At 33.3% G+C, this 21,203-nt stretch overlaps 1 protein-coding gene across 1 annotated transcript in view; it reads left to right on the top strand.

Moving 5' to 3' along the window:
* Window positions 1-19,330, top strand: part of LOC106787608 (lipoma HMGIC fusion partner) — a 64,531-nt gene extending 45,201 nt beyond the window's left edge. The window contains exon 7 of the transcript XR_001381812.1: window positions 19,068-19,330. The gene's annotated coding sequence lies outside the window, so the exon portion shown is untranslated. The remainder of the gene's footprint in view (window positions 1-19,067) is intronic.
* The last annotated feature ends 1,873 nt before the right edge of the window (window positions 19,331-21,203 follow it).

The raw sequence follows: 21,203 nt of genomic DNA, 5'->3' as shown, positions 1-21,203 counted from the left end.
TATATATATATGTTTAGAGAGTATATACAGTATTTCAGAATAACTACTCCTATTGTTAAAACGTGTGATGAACATATAACTAAATTTTTTTCTAAAAAAGTAATATCCAAAAGTGCTTACTTATGAGAATACTACTGCTTAGTCTACACTTTCTTCAAATATGATTCCGTTTAGTTTTTATATTTGAGGTCATATTAAATCAATCCTTTATGGAACATACATCAAGAGAAAAGGAAAGTTATATACTAAAATTTCTTATTTTATCATACGACGTTATATACTTTTTACGTCGGAGTTTGTTGGTCGTACTTTTAAAAAATTGTTATAATTGTCTTAATATCATTACTGTATAATATTCCACTAACTCGTAGCCATTAAAACTGAATGAAACAGTTACTTTTCGTTTAGATAGTTTTCACGTTTTAAGTTCTCATTTCTTCCATGTCGTATTAATTCGATACGGGGCTGTTTTCGGAGATTATTTTATTACAGAAAGATATTTTATTACACATCCCCTTATCGCATCTAAAAATTAGAAACAGTTATTCTGAAACATTTTTTCTCTTTTCAATTCTACATATATACTGTTTTATATTTACATGTATGTGGATATATTGTACATATGTGTACATGGTCCTTTTCCCTCTTTCCATTGACATGTTGTCCTTTCATACCTTACTAGCAATAGATCAATACGTTCTATTATATCGAGCGTGCAAAGTACGTAAGAGGAAATTTGAGTGTGAGTGAATGTTTTTGATTTTTGTCAATAACCGATGCTCGACTATTTGTTATTGTGATAGAGACAGAAATAAAAAAGAAAAAAGAGAAAAATAAAAAACGTATATATTGATAAACACTGACGTAGAAGCGTTTCGAATCGAACTTTACGTGGGAATCGGGAAGATTTCACGGCTTTTGTTTCAATTGCATTACGTTGGAAAAAAAACAAACTGGTAGGTATAACGTTGAAAATAAATAATATATCGTATGGAAATTTTGAGGAATGTAGTAAATTATTAGATCACATTATAATCTATATATATATATATATATATTTTTTTTAAAATGCAATTATCAGAGATTTCCAATCTAATGTGATAGCTATTTTATTTCTAATAAGATAAATATATATAAAAATATCAATTAAATAATTTTTCGTCATCTGATCTCTAATAGAGAACACGACGTCAGTGTTAACAAAAAAAGAAATAGCAAAAGTCGAAAGGAAAGGTTCCTATTTCTTTTTTCCTTATTTTTGTCGACCTTGTGCTTGTTCGTTTTTTGTCGTGGTCTAACTTCCCCATGTCCGGGTTTCGATCAAAGCAATACAGGATAGGGGGTCCAACGACCGTTAGATCGTGGTAACCAACGATAGTAACCACTTGCGATGTCCCATAAATGCTGTATCACCTCTATTCGAAGAGACAGCCTCGTTGGCTCTTAGTTCGCATCCAAGACACGTCTTTCGAGTACGCTACGAGTTAACGAAGCGCTCTGCACTTTCGCCGAAGTGGCGAACTCCTATTGCCTTTAATTCTGTGTGTATGTACATGGAAGCTCGTCAGCCGTGACCGCATCACCGCCTTGAAATCTCGCGTCCTTTAGGACGAACCTTTAAGGTCTAATGTAAAGAGAACTAGAGAGAGAGAAATAGAGATAGAGAAAGAAAAGAGAAAAGGAAAAAAAGGGATTTTTTTCTACCTAGTCTCGAAAATTGCTAATTCTTAACGATAATTAAATATAAAATCATTAAACTCGTTTGTCATGAAATATGAGTTCAAATAAACTTAATCTCATACGAATCATACACGATCATAGATCATAGGAGATTCAAAAGTAATAATACAAATATTTTATCTCACATACACATCGGTTTGTTTAAAATATTTTCATTAATTCAATTAATTTTATTCAATTAAATAACATTTATTAATGCTGAATATCTGTAAACCTATATCTACGTATTATAGTACAATTATATATGTTACCGTCAAAGTCAGAAATCAGTCATTGCTAGTAATTCCTCGGCATTGTTATCAATGCAAAGCATCTTCAGACGAAGTCGGAAATCTAAAAATTCTTCCAGTTTTTCCTAGGCATCGAACATGTAGAAAATGGCTCAAAAATGCCATTTTATGAACCTTTGCAGATTGATTTATAACTCGAAAAGGTACTCTACGCATAGCCAAAAGTGTGCACTTTAATTTAATATAAAAGTCATTAAAATTCGCTTGCTCTAAGTATACAAAATATTTGCCGAAACTTTTCAAAGAAATGGCAAAGTAGGAAAAATTTGCAGCGTCGCATTCTTTGCCATTTTATGAACCTTTTCAGATTGATTTATCACTCGGAAAAGTATTTTGCGCGTAGACAAGAGAGTTTACTTTAATTTAATATAAGTTTTATTAAAATCTATTCACTTTTAGTATAAAAAATATTTACCAAAACTTTTCAAAGAAATAGCAAATTTGTACAATTTATAGCATTGCAATCTCTGATATTTTTTGAACTTCTGCAGATAAATTTATAACTCGATATGGTATTCAACGCGTAGACAAAAGAGTGTATTTTAATTTTTAATATAAGTTTTATTCATATTATTTAAAAAATAGTTCCATTTGTTTATCGATAGGTATATACAATCAAAAGTTGTACATCCTCCATTACCACTTCGTGAAAACTTTATACCCCTGGACATTTCAGTTCGATCGTGTTACGAAGAAGTAACGACCTTTCGAATAGCATTTCTTTATTTTGTTTTTCTCTCTCTCTCCGGAGAGTCGCATTGTCGTTTGGAGAAAAGTCTTCTTCCTCCTCTTCCTCCTCCTTTTCCTTTTTCTCTTTGTCTTTCTTTTTCTTTTTCCTTTCCTTTTTCTTATTCTTTTTCTTTTTCTTTTTCTTCTACCCCTTCGCTCATCGCTCGCAGACTTCTCTTTTTCGTGCCACCTTTGGACGCCTTACCACCGGTGACTCGAACGACGTTGGAAGCCAGATAACACTAGCGAACTTGGATTTATGACCAGACCAACCTTAGAACAGCGATTTCCTGCTAGAGTTTTCTGTAAAACTCTTCGTTACCACTCGGGGATCGTTTCGGAGATTTCACGATCGCGCCTAACACCTTTACGAGCTTTCACGGTCATCATTATCCCCCTCTCTCTTTTCAAAACTTCTCTTTTCTTCTTTCATTTCCCTTTACCATGATCTTTTCAAATATTCCAAAATTCTCCTAGGGATATATATATATCCTTTAACGCCTTAACTTTACTAAACAATTTTTCATAAATTTCTATATATATATATATTCGTCTAATATATATTTTCATAAATTTTCAAGAAAATTCATTATTACCGTCATTTTGTACAATACAAGTAATATTCCTTTCGCAATGTAGTTTTCCACGAAGTATGATAAATTTGTAACAAAAAAAAAATAATTCTTCATTAAAATAATAGACAGAAATTAAAACGTTTTTCATGTAGCGTTGTTCTAGTAAATATATAAATAAACAAGAAATTAAAACAATAAGAAAAGTATTTACAAAAAAAACGATATTATTTTTTCGAAATATAGTTTTTTGTAGTTATAACATACGATGATTTACAGTACAGAATCAGTACAATAATATTCATATATATATCTAACTTCAATGGTAATAATAATTATTACACATGGGAGGAAAATAGATATGTAACAGTAAAACCTATTTATCATTTTCATGTATGTACATACGCGAAAAGAGAGAGACAGAAAGTGGGAAGGGGAAAAAGTCCGCGAAGGTTAGACAAACAGCATATGCGTCGAAACGAGATACACGAGCTATTTCCGGGGGAGCATTTCGCGGAGGATTACACGATATATCCTTCGAAGGAAGTTGGCGATACGCTTGATCAACGTCACCAGAGTTAAAAGCACGTGCTCTTACGAGCGCACCTTTCTGTGTGCATCTTATTTTTCGAAGAAATCGCCTCGACGAACTCGTCTGCATCCTTTCTTACTTCCTTCCTTCCTTCCTTCCTTCTTTCTTTCTTTCTTCCCTTATTTCTTTTTTGCATCGTTCCTTTGATGCCATTGCTTTATCCTCGCCAACTTTCTTTCGTTGTTTCTTCTTCGTTTTAACGAATACCTAGAAAGCTTCGAATAAAATTCCGAAGAATTTTCTCTCTCTCTCTCTCTCTCTTTTCCTCTTCTGACAAGTCTATAAAACTTTTAAGAAGAAAAAAAGAGAGAGAGAGAGAGAGAAGAAGAAGGGTTGAGAAGGTAGAAGCATTGAATCATCCATTTACGTTATCCTATTGTGGTACGGCTGACTCTAAATCTGTGCAATCGAGTGCACACGATTTTTCCTTTTTCCCTAACTTCTACCTCTATTTCCATTGTTTCTGTAAAACGTATGAATTAAATGAGAGGGTGAATACACACGGTGATTCGTTTATTTATTTCTATAACACATAACCGTGAAAGTTATATAAATGCATACATATATATTGTATATAATATTTTCAATGCATTGGCCAATGAGTAATGTCGGAATTTTCAATATTTTATTTATATTTAACAATAAATAACAGACACTGTGTGTGTATTTTCAATAAAAAATACTGTTAACTTACAGTAGCAAATTCCAACGTTACTTATACGTATATAAATATATTGTGTATAAATATATTGTGTATATATATATATTATATAATCTAGAAAATTCTTCTATCAAACATTAAACTAAAGTATCTAAAGAATGTTCGTGTTTATCATACATAAATGCACGTGTGGGATACCTTTCTAATCGATAATAGCAAATCGGATTAAAAAGTAAAGAAAACAGCTGCTCATATAGATAACAAAAGTTTGATCTTATAAAAGAATGCTGCATTGATGTCACACAGCACAAAAGCATTTTCTCTTTGCATATATATATAAGTATATTATACTTGCATCGTTTACGAGTAACGTGAATTTCGAGAACAACAAGCACTAGCGCGCAATTACCTAAATGACAATACTACTTTTGTGACTGTTGTAGCGCATAATTACTTTCATGTAAACTTGCCGCAATTAATTTTCGTAAAGGGAACAAGTGGATTGCCCACCTTTCGGCAAACAACAAACGAAAAGGTACCTTGATTTGTTTCAAACTCCCACTTCCTCTTTACTACCCTCATCTCTCTCCAACACCTCTGTTTCACGCTTTTCACCCAACTCAAGTTTCTTAAACTAACGTTCCTTTATTTTTAGCTTTTGTAACCGAATTTGCACCTTATACTCATTATTTTAAACATTATTGCAAATGCTTTTCTTTAGTCTTACCAAAAGAAAGGAAAACGGAGAGGAAAAGAAAAAGCAAGAGAGCCAGTTTACGAGTCAGCTTATCGATAATCGAATATCTTCGATTTACGTCAAATACAGATCGGATTAATTTATAAACTGAACGTTTTAACTAGAAATAACCTATTTCGTTAAAAATCATGTTATCTATTAGGTATACTTATACATATAAACGACGTCTAACAACACTCTTAATAACATGAAAAAAAGATGAAAAATGAGTATCGTTTTCATCTAGATCGAACGAACAAACTACTTTCGCTTGCTGATATATTATATACACCTACATATAATATTCATATTCCATGTATATATATATATATTTAAATGGAGTACTCCATTCGTAGTGGGTGGTCAATAAATGAAATCAATTGATAATGAATTCGCATGTCGGTCTATTTAAAATTGCAGAAAGAAAATTTTAATCCTAACAGTAATCTTTCGAAACTTTTTTATTTGATTTGTTCATTTTTTTCGTTTTATTATTCCTTCCCAAAGAACTCGGTAACGGAGGTAAAGGAAGGCAAACACGAATTCGTTTCCCCGTCAAAAATGGAGAGTCTTTACTGTCAGGATACTTTATAACGTCGCTTAAGGTTGGGGCGCGTAGGGTCTTTCGCGCGCGCGAGCTGAGCGAACGTACCCCTTAATGGCTGCGTCATTAAAAGGATGTTAACGCTAGCGTATAGCTTGAGTCCGCCTCGTCTGTCCACGGATATGCCGTTTATCTTCGACGTCGCAGACTCGTAGACTCCGCGTTCTTTTCTATACAGGGGGCTTTTGCTGTTAGTAGTAGCTAGCAATGCCTTATGAAGGTGTTTACGGGAAGAAATATAAGAGGGATTTTTATTTCCGTACTTAAAGAAGTAAGGGGTAAGGGGTGAGTGGTGAGTGGTGAGGAATATGAGTAAGAAGCGGGATGAGAGGAGAAGGGATGGTATATGAAATGAAGTTTCGCCCTTCCTTCCACTTTATCGTTCAATGTCGACGAGTATCGATAACGTTCGATGTATTCGTCTTTTCCCTATTGCGAGTGGAACGTTTCGTGTAAATCGACAATCCGTTCTGTCGTTCGTAATGGCAAAACCAACGTAGTTGTTTTCTTGTTGAGAGTGAACTAGTTTCTGTGTATATAACGTAGGTATATGTACTTGGACGTATCCGTGTACGTGTACGACATGGTTATACGCGTAATATAAAGCGGGACGCGGCTTTAGCGAATGAGGAAACAAGTTGCAAGCCGCAATAGGTTGGTACCTACCCTCCACGATAAATCTCATCTGGCAGCGAATCGATTTTATACGATTTCTCTTTCTCTCTCTCTCTCTCCTCCTCCCCCGCCTCCCACCTCTCTCTCTCCCTCTCTCTCTCTCTTTCTCTCTCTCGTATCTTTTTTTTCCTATTTGTTGTTGTTGTTGGTCTGTTGTACTCTTTTTTTTCATTCTTTCTCTTTCCTTCTCTGTTTTCTGTTTAATTTTTTTGTATCGAGGATTTTCATTTCTTTTTTTTTTTTTATTCGCCTCTTCTTTTTCGTACAGATCGACGTTCGCCGAATCGCAGGAAAAAAAAGAGAGTACCTCGGGTAAGCTTTACCTAGCTTCGGTGTATTAGCCGATCAGAGAGTAAGAGAGTAAGTGAGAGGAAAAAGAATTTGTGTGTGTGTGTGTTAGTAATTCTCTAAAAAGAGATAGAATTACCGTCCGAGTAAATAAGAGTAAAGTCGGACATGGAACGACTCAAAGACGGTACTTCGTTTTCTTACTTAAACCATATCCTGTATACCCATTTTAATCGGCTCTCATTATTCATTCGCTTGTTCACATTCTCGTAAACCAGAGCTATTTAAGAAAAAAGAAAAAAAGGAAGAAAGAAAGAAAGAAAAAAAAAAAGAGAAATAAGACGAAGTTGCGGTAAAGGACTTAGACCGCTTCATCGATTTCGTTAAAACTCGCTGCTTTTCTTTACTTCCCTCATTTCGTACTTCTCCTTATTTTTTTTCTTATTTTATCCTCCTTCCATCTTCGTTTTTTCGAGATCGACGAACGGCAGATGAGAAGGATACTACCTTCCCCTTCGTCCCTCACTCTCTCTCTCTCTCTTTCTATTTCTCTTTCTTTTTCTTTTGCACTCTTCTTCCCTCTTGATTCAACTTGGCGTCCCTCTATACTTGACGAACTCCTCTTTCCCTTAGACTGAGAAGAGAGAGGAAAAGAGATCCCGGTCCCAGTCAATGACTTCGCAGCCAGATTACACCCGCGGGGAAAATTTGAGACCCTCCCACAGTTTCCCCTTCAATTTTCTCTCCTCTCTTCTCTTTTCTTCCTACTCTTACTATATCATTTTCTTTCCTTCTCTTTATCTCTCTCTCTCTCTCTCATTCTCTCATTCTCTCATTCTCTAAGTCTTTCAAACTCAACGACGCTTCTGAATTGTGTACGCTTTCATGAGCGTACACGCGTCGGCCGGATCTTCCTACCTTGATCGCTTCTTCCGTCTGGAATAAGCGATTAAGGTTTAATTTAACGGCAAGGATATGCCGTTTTTATATGTTGAAACGAGCAACTTGCATCAACAAGAATTGACTTCCTTCTAATAATATCTTCCTTCCTCTTTTCTTCTTCTTTATTTTTTCCTTTCTTTTTCCTTTTTTTACTTTTTCTTCTGCCCCTCATCGCAACTTTAGTATTTTTCTTTTCCCCTTGTAACAGACTTGCAGGATATTTACAATCGTTACTTATTAATTTGTAAGGTATCGATTGAAATATATTTATATGTAATATAAATATGTATATGCTCGCATATACGAATACACGCACACACATGTTGTAAGTTCTGGTAAGTTTCATAATGAACTGATGAATTAAAAAATTAATAAAATATATTTTATAATTTATTTGATCTGAAATTAACACACGTGGTTTTCCCATCCATGTATTAGCCGTGCCCATCTTTACATGATTTTAATAATATAACAGGAACTAGTATTTCAACTTAGCTAGGCCTTTTTTGACTAATTATTTGTATTATATAATTTTTCCAAATTTTTTATTTATATTATTTATAACAAATTTATATATATATATATATATATATATGTATATACGCATAGACATGTATATATATGTATATATACGATTGGAGGAATGTCGAGGAGACAGACGTTTTTCGTTCGTCTTTTTTGGTACTCTCGTGAACCGATTGAATCTGCAATTTCAGAGAAAGGTAGCCGTCTTGCACGGATGCAGAGATTTTCTTCTAGGAAGTCGATCGGAGAGTTCCTTCTAGAATTTCAAAGTCCAGCGAAGAAGTCTTGCCAAAGCTAGGAGGCGTGGTGACACGCGCGCCATGACTCGAACCCTTGTACGTGTAGGAGGCCAATCTTTTTCTTAATTCCACTCGAATGTCACGAAGCGTCGACAACGAGGATCATTGTCCGGTACGTGAAACTATTCAAGCTTGAAAAATCCGAAAAACATCAATCTTTATATCGTTCATCTACTTCTCGTTCTTTTACTTTTATAATCCAAATTTACAAATTAATATGATCACAAAATATCAATTATTAATATACAATGTAATCCTTTATAATCTCGTGTTATTTGGAAAGATTTGTTTTTGTTTAATTTAATTTTTTGTCCAAAAAATGCAGCATATATATTTTATTATAGTTATGAAAAATATTCTAAAGGATTAACTAATATATTCGAAGTTAGTTTAATCTCATATTTTATTTTTTAATCCGATAAAAATGAAATTGCAAATTGTACAAACTTATCATCGGAAGGAAGAAAAGTGGCTTATCTTTACAGGTAAAAGTATCGATAAAGGATCGAGTGATAGGAAAAAAGGGGGAATATAGAAAAAGATAGAAAAAGAAAGAAAGAGAGAGAAGGAGAGAGAGAGAGAGAGAGAGAGAGAGAGAGAGAGGGAAAAAGAGGAAGTTGGTTCGTAGGAACTTTAGTATTTTCTTCTATCCTCTTCTTCTTCTTTTCGNTATATATATATATATATATATATGAAATATTATATCAAGAACCCATATATCACGTTCGCGAAATGTCTAACATTGCTTTGTTCATTAATCTTTATTTCTTTTCTACTTACCAATTCGATCCGTAACGCTAGAAAAAAAGTCAGTAGAATTTTCTTTCATCACCAGGTTCATGTCGATTTTATTTCGATTTTTACCACTTCTTTCCGATCGCGTACTATCGTATATTACACGATCGTAGGCTTTAAAAAAGGTTCTTCTTTTATTTGACTCTTCCCTTTCTTTACTTTTCGTTCTTTCTTTTATTTTCTTTCCTTTTTATTTCTTTTTATTTTTATGATAGTTACGATAGGAAGAAGTTGGAAAGGCATAGATTCTCTTCTTGGTATAGTCACGAGCGACGATAGATAAAAATTATTGGCGTCACAAAGACAAATGATTCTTTCTTTTCTTCTTCTACGTATAGATATAGATATACCTATGTATCTATATATATATATATAGAAAGATAGAAAGAAGGAGAGACGAAAACTTTCAAGTAGAAACTATATTAGCTTTCGCGATAGCCGTCATGAAATCTCTCGTTTTAACGCAGCAAACAGAACGGAAAATGATTTTCTCGACTTTTCTCAATGCACCCTCGTCGTGTCTTTGTCTTTTTCGTCGTCGTCGTAGAATAGTACTCGTCGTTCGGAATTATTATATCTACTTATGTAAATTCTGATAAGATAAGATAAACAGAGAGAGAAAAAGAGGTAGAAAAAAAGAAAACAAAAAGTAAAAAATCTTACAAAAATCAGTCTGGCATGTAAATAAAGCTTCGACTTGGAGAAAAAGCAGTGGCGAATCGCTTTTTCGTGGCTGACTGAACGACAAAATGGGATTCGATCGAATGGTAGTCGAAACGATGGCATACTACCGCTTCCTCTATAACGAACAGACAGAGTGAATGAGACATAGAGAGAGAGAGAGAGAGAGTGAGAGAGAGAGTGAGAGAGATGGTATAACAAAGGATATGAATATTCAAAGGAGGTTTCACCGATGAGATTGACAATTTCTCCGGCTAGGATCTATTAATCCTTGCTGACGAGTAAACCGTTCGTCGCTCTGAGCCAAATCAGACGAGACGACATATATACCTATAAGTCAACAACAATAACAACGTTCACAACGTCTTCTTCCCTCTTTTTTAAACTTATCTTATTGGCTTATATAAATCGTAAACGAGAATACCGTTGTTGTCTCTGTCCACTAGCTAGCTAGTAAGTATATAATAGTATATATGTACTATCAAGGTAAAACTAAAACGAATCGAGTGGCTATCCGAGTGCAGCTGTCTGACTCAGGCAAGCCCTTGTCTACAGTACCTTCTCTTCGCGCTCGTTATTTCCTATTGGACTCTTCGTCCTGTTGGAATTCGAGCCGTTGAATTCCAGGGCTTGTAAACGTGTAATGGCCTCGATCTTTCCCCCTTTCTGTTACTTGCCACCACCATCACCACCATCACAATCATCACCACCACCAACACCGTCATCGTCATCGCACCATACCACGAGAGAAGAAGACTCGAACACTCCAATGTACTCGGTCGTGTTTCCTCCTATCGTAAAACGAGATAAGCTAACAAACGTTCACGTAAAACCAGCCCTGCTTGCCTTCGTCCACTTCAAATGGGATTCGTGAAGAATTTAGCGAGTTCACCCTACCCCAATCTCTCTCTCTCTCGCTCGCTCGCTCTCTCTTTATCTTCTTCGGTTATCTGTCTGATTTATTTACGATCAAGAGAAAGCGTTGAAAGAATCGTGGAGCATGAAAATATATCAATCTATCTGCGCCTCAGCTTACCACCCCACGTTCCTAAAAACCTTCCGTTACGTTCGCACGAATGAAATTTATACGACGTGGCTCCAAACACAGAGGAGAGAGAATAGGGTTCTTCCGTTATTTCGCATTGTCTACTTCCTCCCGTTGGAATTTGAATCCGTGGATGGCACGGTTTCTAACGGTATAATAGCTTTGATAAATCGTTTTGCACGTTCCTTGGTTAGTAGTACATATATACTAACTATATTTAGCTAGATACGTGTATATGTATATATATATATATATATATCATACGCATATTCCCATACATATACATGTGTACATTACTTACTATACTAGATGACAGAGCCAGTCATGTCTACTTCTATCGCTCACTTGTTATTTCGAATTCGGTCTCCTTTACGCTGAAGTTCGAATTTGTCGAGAATACAGGGTGAACAACTCGTTCTATCTTTCTCTATTTCCCCTTTCCTCTATTTCTATCCCCCGCCACTCCCCCCTCTCTCTCTTTCTCTCTCTTTCTATCTATTTCTCTCTGTGTAATCGTTTAATGGATTTAACCACGACGGAGCTTGAATTTCGAAAAAGATTCACGAAACTATACCGTCGGCCAAGCAAAACTTTCCAACCCTATAGTTTCGAACGTTTACGGTATTACTTTAGGGGAACCATGTTCTCAACTTCGAGACTGAAACATGCAAAAAGAAATAAAGAAAAAGAACAATCTTTTCCTTTCTTTTTTTTCTCTCCTCTAGATTTGGAAACATAGGATCTTTATTCTACCGTATGTTGCCTTCATTTATGACGAAAAATTTTCTCCGGAATATTCATCAACCTTCTTTTTTTTTTTTTCTCTCTTTTTCCACTTCTCACTCTTGTTCCTTTTCTATTTCTCTTCTCTATAAAAAATACTAGTACTTACAAAAGTTCAAAGAACCGAAAATGATTGCTCTTGTGAGCATATGTGAGAAATAGAGAAAGAAAGGGAACGAATTTTAGCACTTAAAGGATTAATATATACATCATGTTGGCTACGGCTCGGAACGTATCCATTGCTGTCCGACTCAGACGCCCATGTCTACTGTTCGCTCGTTATTTCGCTTGGATTCTTTCCTACTGGGCTTTGGATTTGAGGATAGCGAGCTTTGCAACCGTATAATGGGTTCAATAAATCGTTTCGCCTGTAGAGCTCGACCCTCGTAATACTATCACTACTACTATTATATTAACGATAGTTTGACCTGGACATTCGTATCTACTACTTTCTTTCTTTCTCTCTCTCTCTCTCTCTCTCTCTCTCTCTTTCTCTCTCTATCTTTGTCTCTGATTCATTTTACCTGCAAATGTTTTACCATTTTTTAATTCGAAATTTAACAAAATATAACGAAACTCTGACAATTTATTTAACTTTATCCTTACATTTATTTATTATCAAATCATGAATATTAATTATTATTAAATGATTATTATTATATAATCAGGTTTTTATTGCACAACTTACAATGTTTTTTACAATGTCTTATCATTATTTCACTTATATTTATCTCACATTTTTTAAATGATTATTATTATTAAAATGTCTGACAATAAGATACTATATACTATGCAATAAGTATAAATTCTTTGGAAATAAAAATCTTTCAAAGTTTTATATTACAGAATGCCTTTTATTCAAAGATATTTGAAACCGCTTATCGTCGAAAGTCTTTCTGATTATTACCTCGTCGAACTATCCGAAATATTCAAGGAATATTCTAATGAAGTATACAACTAACTATATATATATAAGTTTCATAAAATAAATTAGTTGTAAGAAACTTTTTACTCGTTAATATTAGTATAACATAGTTCTAAATTTGTACGCTTCATTTATATTTTTTCAGTGTTCATTAAATGCAATGTCCATTGCAAGCAATGAGCATGCATATATAAAACCTAATTTACAGGATAGCGCTGGTGTTCGGTCGTCCCAATCTAGGCTTGGCGAAGCGTTAATTATATTAATCAATACAAAGAGAGGAACATTTTCATTGTGCTTCCAGTTATATATAATAATATTTTCATGAAAATATTTATCCCTTTATTTACGGGAAGAATCCTTTGTGATGCACAATTCCAAAATATAAAAAAGAGAAAAATATTTCCTAAAATATATAATAAATATATTTTCCAAAATATATAAATTCAAAATATATAACTTACCTATTTTCAAACATATTAATTATATAAAAAAAAGAAAAACACGTGAAACCCACACGCGGCTGAAGTGAAGTTTCTTAAGTTTTTAGTTGGGTAACTTTTATTGAATTACTAAATTAATGTTTCTTAAAAATATTTTTTTTTTAATTTTTGTTAGGAAAATCTGTATCTGACTCATTGTAATGAGTACGAGCTGAACGAAACTCGCTTTACAACTGACAAACTATCTCAGACCGTTCAAGTTTCCTCTTAACACTAATACGCATACACACACATAAATAAACATCATGAACAAATGCTATTTTATAATTTATTATAATACAAAAAAAATAAAAAGTTATCGATCCTCTAGATTTACAAGTATCCGTACACACACACAACATACTTTAAATATTTATTTCGCTTGTCCGATCGATATTTCCCCGTTTCTTTCCCATCACTCAAATAATTCCCTTCAAAACCTTTCACTTTTTGTTTGACACAAACATTTTCGGTACCCTCCCAAAAGTAGTTTCATAACGCTCGTGAATTATTATCTACATTCCCTTTTCATAATGCAAACGCTAACAATAACATCCTTATAATTGTACATTCAATATATGTAAGATCCATCTTAAAGGATAATCTAAACACTGCAGAAATAATCATTTTTTTTATTTCGCTATTTTATTTTTCTATTCTTTTGGTAGCACATATATTGGAACATAGACAAATACAATACCTTATTAATTACTTACATCTAAATTTACCACGCATACATATAAATGCCGAATTCAACAATGGAAAGCGTTCCTAAAAGCATCGAACATTAATACTACATTTAATAAAGGTAAACAGGTTAGTCCGATAATATAGGTCGATAATTCGTTGAAAATTCGAAAAGAGAGAAAAAAAGAAACGAATGAATAAAAAAAAGGAAAGAAAGAAAAAGTAAAACAAGCACTGTGTTGGATCCCATTTCAAGTAAGAGTCGCATCGATTTGCCACACGTGCACATACTTTTTATACGCAAAGGAAGTAAATATACATATGTATGTATGTATGTATCTATGTATATATGTAAAAGGTAATACTAGGAAAGTTTTTGCCACTACTCAAACGCGTAACTCTACGAATCTATTCGTTTTGCAAAGATCCGGATTCCTTCCTCGTAAATCCTCGAGGATACGCCACTCGTGAACGTCTACACGCGGATTAAGCGCCGCTATTATTTCACCGGTAGTTTAGTGTTGCCCGAGGGTACCAGCTACGGCAATGAATGCCGAGATAAGATAAATCGCCAGCAAAAGCTTCGAAAAGGAACCTCCTACGTTCTACGTCGTGTTTCTCTATAAACGCGCTATGCAAGTAAATAAACGCGTTTAAATTATCATCCCCCATAAATCGATTTCTTCGTTATTGGCCGATCGCGGAGACAAACCATTTCGTTGAGCTTTCACTGTTATTATTATTTTTCTTCTTCTTCTTATTATTATTATTATTAGTTGTACAAGTTACTTTTGTTTTTTTTTCTTTATCACGTAAAACAGTGGCGCGAATAAATTTCATCTCTGAATAACTACTTACTAGAATTATTATTCTTTATCTTTTTATTATCGTTTTCGCGTTATATTTACTGCGCGAATTCTACCAACAAGTGCACACATTAAACTTACAGATTTATATTATAATATGATATTATAACGTTTACGCAGCAAAATGCATAATGTACTTCTCTACTTCTGTTTTCCCCTTTTCCCTTTTCTTTCTTTCTTTCTTTCTTTCTTTTTTGCATTCCGTTATTCTGCTGTTTTACGTGGAAAAAATCAACAGTGTTATTTACGTCACAATTTATTTCTTTGTTTCAGAAATATCATTAAATCGTTAAAATACTATATACTCGATTAGAAACATGATCTCTTTGTTAATGAATTAAGGCTTACTTAAACGGTTATATGTATATACGTAAATACATAAATAGATCAGTATAAACTTGCACAAGTAAAATTATATTCCTACTTTCACTTACATATAGGTGTTTACATATGTATATATATTTATAAGAAGTAGCATTCGCTTATATTTGGTAATCAAGTTCCTTCGGCCGAAGGTTGGCCAAGGGGTTACACTGGACTCTGAGGAGAATGGCAGCAACATTTCCCCGGAGGCTGGATTCAATTTCGCCGACCGAAACGCGCTGAAATTTTGCAGTCGTGACTCTAAGCTGCTTTACAAACTCGCCTACGAGCGAAACTCGGGCAATAAGTCCTTTGACTATTCGTACGGGAAAGAAATAAATGGATAAAGCGAAAGAAGATGGAGAAATAGAAGGATAGAGGAAAAGAAGGAAAGAAATAAAACAAAAAGAAAAAAAAAAATAATAAAATAAAATAAAGAAAGAATTGACCGGATAAATATACGAATAGGCCAGTCAAAAAGAGGCAAACGCTCAACGTTGCTCAGGCAACGCTGAATTTCGAAGAAATGTCGTTTTTCTGAATATTCCGCGTCAATACTTTTTATACTTATAGCAAGCGGATTTTTAATGACTTTTATATTAAATTAAAGTTTTTGACATTGCTAGCTTTCCCTGACCCGCCAGGAATTGCTAGCTTTTCCTGACCTGCCAGGGATTGCTAGCTTTTCCTGACCTGCCAGGGATTGCTAGCTTTCCCTGAACCGCCAGGGATTGCCAACTTTTCTTTGCCATTTTTTGAATCTTTGCAAATCGATTTATTTACTCAAAGAATTATTTTACACGTAGACAAGGGTGAGAGAGACGGAGAACGTATGTATGTGAGAGAGGGAGATGGAAATATTCTTTATTACTAGCGATTAAACAAAAAAGAAATCCTTTCGTTTGATGAAACAATAATTCTCTGACAATCATGTCGATATATGATATTAAGCCTTTACAGTATATGTTGCATCTATATATATATATATAACCGATATTGGTTTTCTCCCTACACCTATGTACATATAGATACATATATACTTTACGTATATACATGTGTACGTTGATACGTTTCGTATTTGAACAAAATTACAAATAGCTTATTTATACCTATGCGTTATATGTGTATTATAACACCGTTCGTCATCATATTTAAATAATCGTTTAACAGATTTAACTAATTATACGTGTTTTAGCTTAATGTAAGAAGAGAAGAAAAAAGTTAACCAACGTAAGCTGTAGAATATTATTTCATTTTATATCTGTTATCGTTAATTTGTTTCTTTTTTTCTCTTTTTACCGAGATAACGTGCTTTTTCTGTTGGTTTAAAATCGTAAATTAAACTAACTTACATATTTCTATATAAACGTACATGTGTGTATGTGTGTATGTGTGTATTTATTTTAATAGAGATACATGTTATACATACACATTAGTATACAGACTAGGTAGAAACGTAGAAACGGAAACATGAATGACTCTTCATAAGCTCCAATTTCGTGGAACAATGGATTACAAAAGAAACAGATAAGTCACATCCCAGGATAAAAATCTATCATTTCCTCGAGATACTCCAAGCCAACAAAATAGAAAAAGATTGGTGAGAAAAGGAACGGAGAGAGAAAGAGAGAAATAAGAAGGAAAGAGAGATTTATTTCAAGAGATCCCTTTAGGTTGCTTTGATGTTCACAAGGAAGTGGTAATTGCATTTGGACGTTCGAGATGCCCGAACAACGAAGCACAACTTGGAACAAACTATCGTCGAGGAACATCGAACAGGATAGGTCTTATCTTTTCTCTTGCCGATAAACTTTGATAAAACTTGCGTGAAAATTTATCTCATAGTCTATGTACTCCGTCATCTTCTTTTCATATTTTTATGAAAGAAAGAAAGAGAAAAAAAAAAAACGAAAATATGAGAACGGCTCGAGAAAATTGTCTTTTATCGAAATTAGTCTTCGTAATCGAAGAACTTATAACTTTGCCAGTTCGAAAGTGATGAGAGAAAAAAAGAAAGGAAGTCAAAGTATTATATTTAAAAAATAAGAAGAACATTGATATATAATATTGATGACTATCTTTAATTTTCCTTTTGTCCCAAATTGTTTTATATTTCTTTAATAATTCGCACAAACAAGATTTCTTACTTTATCTTTTTGTAAGTTTTCGCAAAAGTCAAGCAAGCGTTCGTAGGGTTTCATTTTTTTCTTTCAGATTCTTAACGGCCAATTTGAGGGATGCTATCGAGAATGAATACATGGAATAACAGTCATAATTCAACAAAGGGAAAGTCGACTCGAATAAAAAGTCTCCCATTTTCTTTTCCTTCCGTTTCTTTTAAGTAACTTTGTGCTACGCACGGTGGTGCGAAGAAAAGGACAAAGGATACGAATTCTTCTTCTATCCTCTTCATCTTCATCCTTCCTCTTCTTCTTCTTCTTCTTCTTCTGGCTTTTGCTTCTTCTTTTCTCTCTTTGCAGTCGTCTTTCCTGACGGTCTTCCTGACGAGTTTCCTTGACATTTCGATTCCCCGGCGATTGTGTCCTCGAGAAAAGCACTCTGAATATTTTCATCCGTCTTTCTTACCTGTCGTCCGACAACGTACGGATACGTGAAAAAAAGAAAAGAAAAGAAAAGGAAAAAAAAAATAAAGCCAAAGAAATAGAAGTAAAAAGAATGAAAGAAAATCGTATTTCACTGAAAGAGAGAGGGAGAGAGATAGAGAGAGCGTGTCGTATGACCAAATGGAGAAGTTACTTCCGCGTCTGTGATCCGTCAGTGGTTAAATCGAAAGAAAACAGGCGATTTCTAGCTATTTCCATTTATTTTCCTTCCCTTTTTTTTTTCTATTTCTTTCTTCTATCTACCCATCTACCTTTCTTCTCTCTTTCTGAATATATGAAACGATTTCATACTCGAAATCAAATATTTTATGAATTTATCATATTTATGTAATACTATAGACGTATTAAGGTTTTAACGTCTATCATATTAACGTAATAACAAATAAAAATATATAATTTAATTGTTACGATGAATATTCGCAATCAACGATACATATATCCCCGTTTATTATCTATTAATTACATATTTCCGTCCAATGATTTTACATTATTTGTCACTAAATATTGCTTTCGTGTGTCAATTAATTCTTCAAATGTATAAAGAGACGTATATATGTATATGAATATATACCTATACATATATATATATATATATATATATATATATATTGTAAATAGATAATATAGTAACTCTGAAAAATATTCAAAAATTCCTTTTAACCTGTAACATAGAGCCGTTACTTCGTGAGGTTTTATTAATATTGCCCCGAGTTCGTCTACATATCAAAGGAAACGCGTGCAAGAGAGCTAAGCTTCTTTTCAATATTCACCGTTATTCGTAAGCATTCGTAAGCATATTCGTCAAAGAAATGACTTGGAGTTTGCGAAAGGTTCGTTTCAAATTTTACGTACGTTTGATTTTGAACTGGTCGAAAAACCAATTTGGAAAATACAATAATATAGCAAATTTTCAAACTCACTGACTAAAAATTTATCAAGCACGTTGGGTTTATTCATACGTAACACGAATGAAAAATATACGTACATTTATACATTCATATACACATACAGACACATTTGTATATTCGAGGGAAAAACGAAAGCGCGAATTGGACCATTACGCTTACGTGATACGGGCTACGTCGGATTCCGTCACGTTTTGTCGTTTCACGTTGAAATTCAATAAATCCGGCATATTCTCTTAGCCATGGCATTTCTCTTAGGCAAAAGTGCTGGAACGCGTCGAGGGACTCTCGACGATGGGGGACTGTAAAAAGGACGAAGGAAGGACAGGAAAAAAAAAAAGAGAAAAGAAAAACGAAGGAAAGAGAGAAAAATATAATTTACTTCGCAAGAGGAGCATAAGCTCGATATGATAAAACGGGTAGAAAGGTGTGTAAGATAAAAGAACAAAAATTAACTAACTGTAACAAGCGAATATTACAAACGATCAGAGAAGCTTCATTTATATGAATAGTCAAATTAACAATTATAATTATCCGTTGTAATATCTGTAGGTACACATATTATATCGAATAAAATTAATTAATTTTATGTTTAATAAAAAAAAAAAAAAGGATAAAATAGGTTGAAACAGTGTCCAAAAGCTAACGAAATATCGGAAAATGTGATATTTAAAATTAAATTACAGAAACCTCTTTAAGAGATATATATAATATTTAAAATACAAAAAAAAGAAGCGCGTGAATATCGATGTGTGGCAATGGCCTTGATGGATTACTTTTTACGAAATCCGTGGTAATGCGAAAACTCAAGTTCAAACTTCTGAGTCTGCTTTTCGTTGAAAAGAAAACTCCTTAAGGCTCATCCTCTTTCTGCCGGTTCGATTCTACGCGAGGATTAGAAATATTTCTGAAGGTAGTGTTATCCGGCTGGTACGATATGGCGATGGTGGAGGAAGCAAAGAGGAAGGGAAAAGGAAGAAGAAAGTATGGTGAATCGATATCGATATCGACGATTTACAACGGAGATAAATGGAAGATGAAAATGACAAACCGACGCATTAGTCTTCATAAAAGGATTCCGAAGGAAATTCCGAGCCCTTTCGGGAAGTTCCGCGAATTGCAAGCCCACCTCTTTTTCCTTCTTCTTCGAGGATTCGAGTATCGAGAGCGACCCGAAGTAAAAAGTCGAGAAATCTTTTTGAAAAACGTGAACGTCTTTTCGTCTTTTCTATCAAACAGGGAAAGAAAAAAAAAATGACAAATTTCCAATGGCAAATTGCATATATAAATATAAGTATTCGTCATTTGAGAATGGATTGTGAAAATGAATATTCGAATGAATATGGTAGAACTTATTTTTACGTCTAACGTATCGAAGTAAATCATATTTATTTTCTTCATAGTTCGTGAAAAATTCAATATAGAAATGCAATTGAATAATTCTACGATATATATTTGGATCGATATGAAACCCAAACGATTCGCTTACATTTTTCTATTAGAAAAATATAAAAATAATAGAGATAAACGAATAATATATGTGGAAAAATTGCAAAATACAAAATATGTGTGTATATCAAAATTTACAATATTTATTTTTTTCTTTTAACGAAAAGAGAAAAGGTATTTATTATGAAACACGTAATATAATGTGAAAATTAATTGTATTTCAATTGATGTGTACTCGTTTATATATAAATAGATTTCGTTCAACGACACAATTTTCAATGCTACGCTTTGAGCACGATAATGTGTTGCAATATTTTATATATATCTGCATATGTTTGAATTTACGTATGAGGCATATTTTCGTTCAAGCTCTTATCGATTTTATTAATGCAATGCTACACACTGGAAACTATACTTTTACATTATAAAATATATCCAACGTGTGTAAATCGAGACTTAACGTGAAAAAATTGTAGAATAAATAAAAAGAAAAAAAACATAACGTGTTTTTTCAATACCACTGATAACGTTAGCATTTAAGAGTTCTAAGAAAATAATGTTTTTTCCTTAATAAGTTTTATTTTCTTTCCTTTTTTTTAAAACGATAAGCAGAGTTACCTAATCGTATGGAATACTTTCGATACGTTCGAACATTTATTCTACTTCATTACAAAAAAGATTATCAATTATGATATAAAATTTGATTGATTTATATTAGAAAAATGTAGACAATATTTAAATAATGTATATAATTCTAAAATTTTTCTTGTTGATAATATTATCGTTAATATTATCAATACATTTATACATATATATATATATATATAATGTATGATAATGTGATACGATTATCTTATGATATATAATTTAATTAATTATGTGCAATATTTAAATAATATAACTTAAATAATAATATTAACATTAATATTACCAATCATACCAAAA

The sequence above is a fragment of the Polistes canadensis genome, unplaced genomic scaffold (assembly GCF_001313835.1).
Source record: "Polistes canadensis isolate GaletaPanama2010 unplaced genomic scaffold, ASM131383v1 scaffold_107, whole genome shotgun sequence".
Classification (NCBI taxonomy): Eukaryota; Metazoa; Arthropoda; class Insecta; order Hymenoptera; family Vespidae; genus Polistes; species Polistes canadensis.
This window is presented reverse-complemented; position numbering and strand designations above follow the sequence as displayed.